Source organism: Gossypium arboreum, chromosome 6, assembly GCF_025698485.1.
Source record: "Gossypium arboreum isolate Shixiya-1 chromosome 6, ASM2569848v2, whole genome shotgun sequence".
Taxonomy (NCBI): Eukaryota; Viridiplantae; Streptophyta; class Magnoliopsida; order Malvales; family Malvaceae; genus Gossypium; species Gossypium arboreum.
In genome coordinates, this window is record NC_069075.1 from 84,677,059 (window position 1) to 84,684,480 (window position 7,422).

Consider the following 7,422-nt stretch of genomic DNA (forward strand, 5'->3'; position numbering starts at 1 on the left):
AGCATAAGTTGTTATCAGATTGCATTAATTTGTGTTTTTATGTAATACAGACTAAATTGTAAAAATTGTAACGCCCCAAAAATCCCGAAATCCAAAAATCTTGAAATCTCGAAATTTTTCTTTTTGTAATCCGGTTAAGTGATAATTATAGTAGGTTTTAATTAAGGTTTGAGTTCGAACCTAGGGGTAAATGAAATTATAATTTAATTATTGAAAGGACCTTGTTAGTAGGTAGTTGGGCTTCTAAATAAAGATAGGGGAAAATAACATGAAAAAGCCTTGTGGAAGAGTGGCTAAGTGACGCCACTTAGAGTGTAGGGAGGTGGCGTTAATAGCTAGCAAAGAGGTCCAAGGTTCGAATCCTAGCTTAGTGTTTTTAGAAGTTTAATTTTGGCCTTCTAAAAGGTTGGAAGTGGCGTGAAAATGGACTCCAAGGGAAGTGTTTAGGAGAGAAATCTGAGGAAAAGATTTAGGGGTTATCAGAGAGAAAAACGAGGAGATAAGAAGTAAGGAGCAAGTGGAGCCGAAATGGGAACTGGGGCTTGAGGAGTTCGGCCATAAGGGTTATAAATAGGTGCTAAATGCAAGGGTATGAGGCTAATGCCGAAATATTTTTCTCACCTTGTTGCCAGAAACCCTCTTCCCTAAAAGCTGAAAACCCTTCTATTTTCTTTCTTTTCTTTCTGTCAATTTCTCCAAAAGCCAAAAACCCTTGTTCTATTTTTTATTTTCCTTGGGCCGATTTCTTTGTTTCACTTTTGGGTTTAGCCGACTCTTCTTCCTCTTTCCCTTGGTGCCGAAAAAGCAATTGTTGCTATTCAAATCTCTAGAGCTGAATACTCTTTGATCGAATCTAGTGTAAGTGTTACTCTTCCAATCGTTTTTCTTTGCTAAGTATCAAATATTGTCCCTCACTCTTTCTAATCAGCTCTGGTAGGGAATTAGTATCGGATCTCGGATTGTAGCTCTCTGCTGAATTGCTCCTAAGGTGTTTTGCGGTTTTGGTAAGGATTCCTCTCTTATTAGCTAAGGTTGGCCGAATGGTCTTAAGTGAGATAAGGGGTGAATTATGTTGGATGCTAGTCCCCTAGTATTTGGTTTTAATGAGTAATATTAATGCAAATCTAGGGAGTACGTGATCAAGGAAAAGCTATTAAGGGTTGGTGTTCAAGGTAAGGTTAAGATGAGGTTTCGGTTGTTGGGTAAAATATGTATTAAGCATATGATTAATTGAAGGATGATAGCATTTGTAGGTTGGTGACTAAGGGAATCGCAGCACGCTTGCTTACCAGGTGTGTACATGCACTGCACATACATTATGAATCGGCAAAAGCCGAAATGCCAAAATGTCGATATGCCAAAAAGCCAAAATGCCAAAAAGCCGAAAGTTTGGCTACAGTAGTCTTGCGAGTGCGCGAACACTCGTAAAGGGGAGACCGATAGGTTCCCTGAGACCCACGGGCGATTCCGTGGACTTGGGTTGTGATTTGGCCATACGGGCCAGAATGGGCTAAATGGGCCCGATGGGCTGTTGGGCCCATAATAGGCAAAAATTGAATATTGATGCTATGTGATAGGAATTTGTATATGAGTATGAATATGAATGTTACTGGGCCTAACAGGCCATATAAATATGATTTGGGCCTAATGGGCCATATATAGGTGGTTTGGGCTTAATAGGCCATATGAATATGATTGCGCGTAATGGGCCAGATACAGGTATGTGAATTTTTTTGGGCGTTGTAAGGGGTTTTGGGCCTAGTATATGATAACTACATAAGACTTAATTAATATATTGCGACCGTGGACAAGTCAAAGGGTTAAGGTGTGACAATGGGTATATGCATGTCTAGGACTGGATCTAGGGAGAGCTTGGTACTTAAGTGGTCTTAACGACCCACCTCCTCTTCTCTAGAATCCTACCTGGTGCATAGTATTCGTTCATCTTATCTCGCGGGCTATATGCCCGATGTTGGAGTAAAAGAGGCTCTAGCCTCACCTGTAGCTGGGAATGGACCGTACGATCGGGCCACGGGAGACGATGCATTGTCCCAGGCAATGCTGAGGATTTTGGAAAGGGTCGTTGGGCCCAAAAATGGCACTGGAAAACGAGGGTCCATTCTGGAGCGACTTCATTCGAACGGGGCTGAAATCTTTAAGGACGTGGCTGGCGTGGCTCCTAATGTGGCAGAATATTGGTTGGAGGCCACTGAAAGGGTAATGGAGGACCTGGATTGCTCACCTGAGCAAAAGTTGAAAGGAGTAGTGTCACTGCTTAGGGAAGAAGCCTACTAGTGGTGGCTGAAAGTGAAAGAGGGCACCCAACTGGAGCGGGTCATTTGTGAGTTTCTCAAAGCTGCACTCCAAAGGAAGTATGTGGGTACAAGCTATGGGGATGCTAGAAGGAAGGAGTTCCTGAACTTGACCCACAGAAACAAATTGGTGGCAGAGTATGAGGTAGAATTTCTACGCCTTAGTAGGTATGCAAGAGTAATGGTGGCAACGGATTATGAGCGTTGCGTTAGGTTTGAGGATGGACTTAGAGATAGCCTCAGGGTGTTGATAGCTCCACAAAGGGAGAGAGTTTTGTCTGAGTTGGTGGAGAAGGCAAAGATAGCGGAGGAGGTTAAGCGCACTGAACGCTTAAATTGGGAAAAAGAAAGGGGTAAGAATAAGAGGAAGGTGGAGACTCCGGGTGTTGGATAGAGGCCTAGGATAGAGGCCTAGGGCTAGGGCCAGAAACGATGGGCCAGTTAGAGCAGGGCCCCCTACTGTTAATCTAGGGGTGCCACCTTGTGCTGATTGTGGGAAAGGTCATGTAGGCGAGTGTTGGAAGAGGACGAGAGCTTGTTTAGCTTGTGGGTCTGTGGAGCATAGGATCAGGGATTGCCTTAGAATACTGGGTCGAGTGCCAGTAGTGGGTTAAGGTGGTGCTCAGCCACTGAGGGGTGGTCAGCAACCGCCCAGAGGCCATGGTCAGGCCAGGGGTGGAAATGGTTTGGGCCGTGGAGCACCGAACAGAGGTGGTAGTCATGCTGAGGCAAGACAATCAACGTTGGTCTATGCAGCACATTGTCGAGAGGACGGAGACGCTCCAGAGGCAGATATTGGTACATACTTTAACCATAATGTGCTATTTACTTAGTTTGGAATTAGAGTGCGCAGCGGGAGCGTGGTATGGTAGTCTATGTTATGCAGCTGTACTAATAGTGGGAAATTTCGAGGACAAAATTTTTTTAGGAGGGTAAAGTTGTAACGTCCCAAAAATCCTAAAATCTAAAAATCCCGAAATCTCAAAATTTTTCTTTCTGTAATCCGGTTAAGTGATAATAATAGTAGGTCTTAATTAAGGATTGAGTTCGAACCTAGGGGTAAATGAAATTAAAATTTAATTATTAACAGGACCTTGTTGGCAGGTAGTTGGGCTTTTAAATAAAGATAGGGGAAAATAACATCAAAAAGCCTTGCGGAAGAGTGGCTAAGTGACGCCACTTAGAGTGTAGGGAGGTGGCGTTAATAGCTAGCAAAGAGGTCCAAGGTTCGAATCCTAGCTTAGTGTTTTTAGAAGTTTAATTTTGGCCTTCTAGAAGGTTGGAAGTGGCGTGGAAATGGACTCCAAGGGAAGTGTTTAGGAGAGAAACCTGAGGAAAAGATCAAGGGGTTATCAGAGAAAAAAATGAGGAGATAAGAAGTGAGGAGCAAGTGGAGCCGAAATAGGAACTAGAGCTTGAGGAGTTCGGCCATAAGGGTTATAAATAGGTGCCGAATGCAAGGGTATGAGTCTAATGCCGGGATCTTTTTCTCACCTTGTTGCTAGAAACCCTCTTCCCTAAAAGTCGAAAACCCTTTTGTTTTTTTCCTTTTCTTTCGGCCGATTTGTCCAAAAGCTGAAAACCCTTGTTCTTCTTTTTATTTTTCTTGTGCCGATTTATTTGTTTCAATTTTGGGTTTAGCCTACTCTTCTTCCTCTCTCCCTTGGTGCCAAAAAAACAATTGTTGCTATACAAATCTTTAGATCCGAATACTCTTTGAGCGAATCTAGTGTAAGTGTTACTCTTCCAATCTGTTTTCTTTGTTAAGTATCAAATATTGTCCCTCACTCTGTCTAATCAACTCTGGTAGGGAATTAGTATCGGATCTCGGATTGTAGCTCTCTGTCGAATTGCTCCTAAGGTGTTTTGCGATTTTGGTAAGTATTCCTCTCTTATTGGCTAAGGTTGGCCGAATGGTCTTAAGTGAGATAAGGGGGTGAATTATGTTGGATGCTAGTCCCCTAGTATTTGGTTTTAATGAGTAAGATTAATGTAAATCTAGGGAGTACGTGATCAAGGAAAAGCTATTAAGGGTTGGTGTTCAAGGTAAGGTTAAGGTGAGGTTTTGGTTGTTGGGTAAAATATGTATTAATCATATTATTAATTGAAGGGTGATATCATTTGTAGGTTGGTGACTAAGGGAACCGCAGCACACTTGCTTACCAGGTATGTACATACACTGCACACACACTATGAATTGGCAAAAGCCGAAAAGCCAAAATGCTGAAAAGCCGAAAGTTTGACTACGGTAGTCTTGCAAGTGTGCGAACACTCATAAGGGGGAGACCGATAGGTTGCGTGAGACCCACAGGCGATTTCGTGGACTTGGGTTGTGATTTAGCCATACAGGCCAGAATGGGCTAAATAGGCCCGATGAGCTATTGGGCCCATAATAGGCAAAAACTGAATATTGATGCTATGTGATAGGAATTTGTATGTGAGCATGAATATGAATGTGACTGGGCCTAATGGGCCATATAAATGTGATTTGGGCCTAATGGGCCATATACAGGTGGTTTGGGCTTAATGGGTCATATGAATATGATTGGGCTTAATGGGTCAGATGCACGTATGTGAATTTGTTTGGGCGTTGTAAGGGGTTTTGGGCCTAGTATATGATAACTACATAAGACTTAATTAATATATTGCTGATAAACGCCAAATTATACATGGTTTTACCCCAAATACTTAGCACATTTATGGATGTTTACTATTAGATTTGTGGATTTTGGTGCTCTTAATCCGGTTATTTCATGTTTTGTACTCAAGAGAGCACCAAGGGTCAAAAGGAGCCAAAAACGAGCTAAAAAGGGACAAAACGGACAAAATTAAGAAGACCACATGGCCTAAGCCTTGTCACACGGGCAACTCACACGCCCGTGCCCTTCGAGGGTGTCGAACAAGGTTTACACGACTCACACGGCCTGGCCATTTGGCCTACACGGCCGTGGAAATTTAACGGATTGAACACGGCCTGGCAACCACGTCACACGGCAGTGGCACACAGGCGTGTCCCTTTTTCAAGGAGTTGTATTTTACTTAGGGGGCAAGAAAGCCAATAAAAAGCCTATATAAACACCCTAAGTATGACCTAGAAAGGGGGCTCTCTCTCCAGAACTTTTCTGGAACACAGAACACACGCCGGAAATTACTTGAAGGAAGCCAGACGATCCATCTCAAAAGCCAGAGTTTCTCCAAGACTGAAGATCTGTCTCAGAATTCCTTCAGTTGTTTAGAGTTTTCTTTATGTTTTTCTATTTTTATACTTTTGAGATGTACTCTTATTTTATTATGAACTAAACCCCTTGATACCTAAGGGGGATAAAACCTATGATGGATCTTGTTATTATTATCTGAACTGTATGATAAATACTTGATTTGTTCTTAATTATGTGTTCTTAATGCTTGAGTTAATATTCCGGGTATTAATTCATGATTTGATGTGCTTATACAGAGGAGGAATAGACCCTTCCTAATAGTAGATTTGGCATAATTAAGCGGAGTTGATCGGGCGCCTAGAAATAGGGTTATAAGATTTTGCCAGATTAGTGTGAAACCTAATATGGAGTCCATAGATCGAGCTAATGTAACCCTAGAGTGTTAATTAGAGAAAAGTCTCAGTTATTCAATCTAGGGGTTAGACGTTATTAGACTTGAATAGGGATAATAACATAGGTTAGGGAGTCTCACGGATCAAGTCAAGTGAATAAATCGTCCGGTTCAGAGTCAGGTAACAAGTGAAATCTAGGTGGATTCCTCCTTGGGTGTTGTCTTTATCAATTGCTTTTCTTCAAGTCTTTTTCCAAACTTTCTCTTTGCTTTGATTAAATTAGTTAATTAGTTTAGATAATTAGTTTAATAAACAAACCCTTTCATTCTTAGGCTAGATAATAAAAAGATAGTTCTTACTAGTACTTTTGGTTCCCTTCGGTACGACATCCCGGTCTTGCCAGTACTATACTATTGTTCGATAGGTGCACTTGCCTTTTCGTCGTGATAATAGTTAGTTTAGGTTTGATCTTCGTTATAAATTTTTTTACTTATTACAAATCAATACGATCAAGTTTTTGGTGCCGTTACCGGGGACCTGAAATATTAGGAACACTAAATTTTTATTACTTTAGCCATTTATTTTTCTTGCAATTTAATTTAATTTTATTATTATTATTATTTATTAATTTACTTTTTCTTTCTTTTGACAGTTTTTATAGTTTATGACTAGAAGAAACCCGTCAGGACCCTTACTTTTTGACAAAGAAATCGATCGAACTGCTCGTAGAAATCAAAGAGAAATAAGGCGTAGTTTACGATACACAGAAAATGAACAAGAAGACAATACTCAACCTCGAACCGCGAGATGGATGAAAACCAAGACTATCAGTTGCCTCATGGAATTGCAGCTAATCAAAATCCTGCTCCACGTACTATGTATGACTATGCTAAACCCTCTTTAACAGGAACTGAATCAAGTATAGTTAGACATGCTATTGCTACGAATAATTTTGAATTAAAACCTAACAATATTCAGATGATACAGCAGTTTATTTAGTTTGATGGTTTGCAGGATGAAGATCCCAACACTCACTTAGCAAATTTCCTGGAATTTTGCAATACATTCAAAAGCAATGGTGTTTCTGATGATGCCATCCTTCTTCAGTTATCTCCCTTCTCACTAAGACACAAAGCTAAATAGTGGTTAAACTCGTTCCCACGAGGGTCTATCACTACTTAGGAACAAATGACCGAGAAATTTTTAGTAAAATATTTTCTGCCAGCTAAAACGCCTAAATTACGTAATGATATCTCTTCTTTTGTGCAGATGGATTTAGAATCACTTTACGATGCATGGGAGAGATACAAGGATCTATTGAGAAGGTGCCCTCACCATGGGTTACCTCTATGGCTGCAAGTTCAAACGTTCTACAATAGTGTGAATCCCTCGACAAGACAAATGATTGACGCAGCTGCTGGTGGAACCATCAACAATAAAACACTGGAAGATGCCTATAATTTATGGAGGAGATGTCACTGAATAACTATCAGTGGCAAGTTATGAGGACAAAGCTGACGAAAACAGCCGGCGTTTATAACATCGATTCAGTCACCATGC

At 41.1% G+C, this 7,422-nt stretch overlaps 1 non-coding gene across 1 annotated transcript; it reads right to left on the reverse strand.

Annotated features, from left to right (window-relative positions):
- Positions 1-7,098: 7,098 nt before the first annotated feature.
- On the reverse strand, positions 7,099-7,205 carry LOC128294951 (small nucleolar RNA R71). The gene has a single exon (XR_008285258.1). It is a non-coding gene; the product is annotated as a small nucleolar RNA R71 (small nucleolar RNA).
- Between the last annotated feature and the right edge of the window lie 217 nt (positions 7,206-7,422).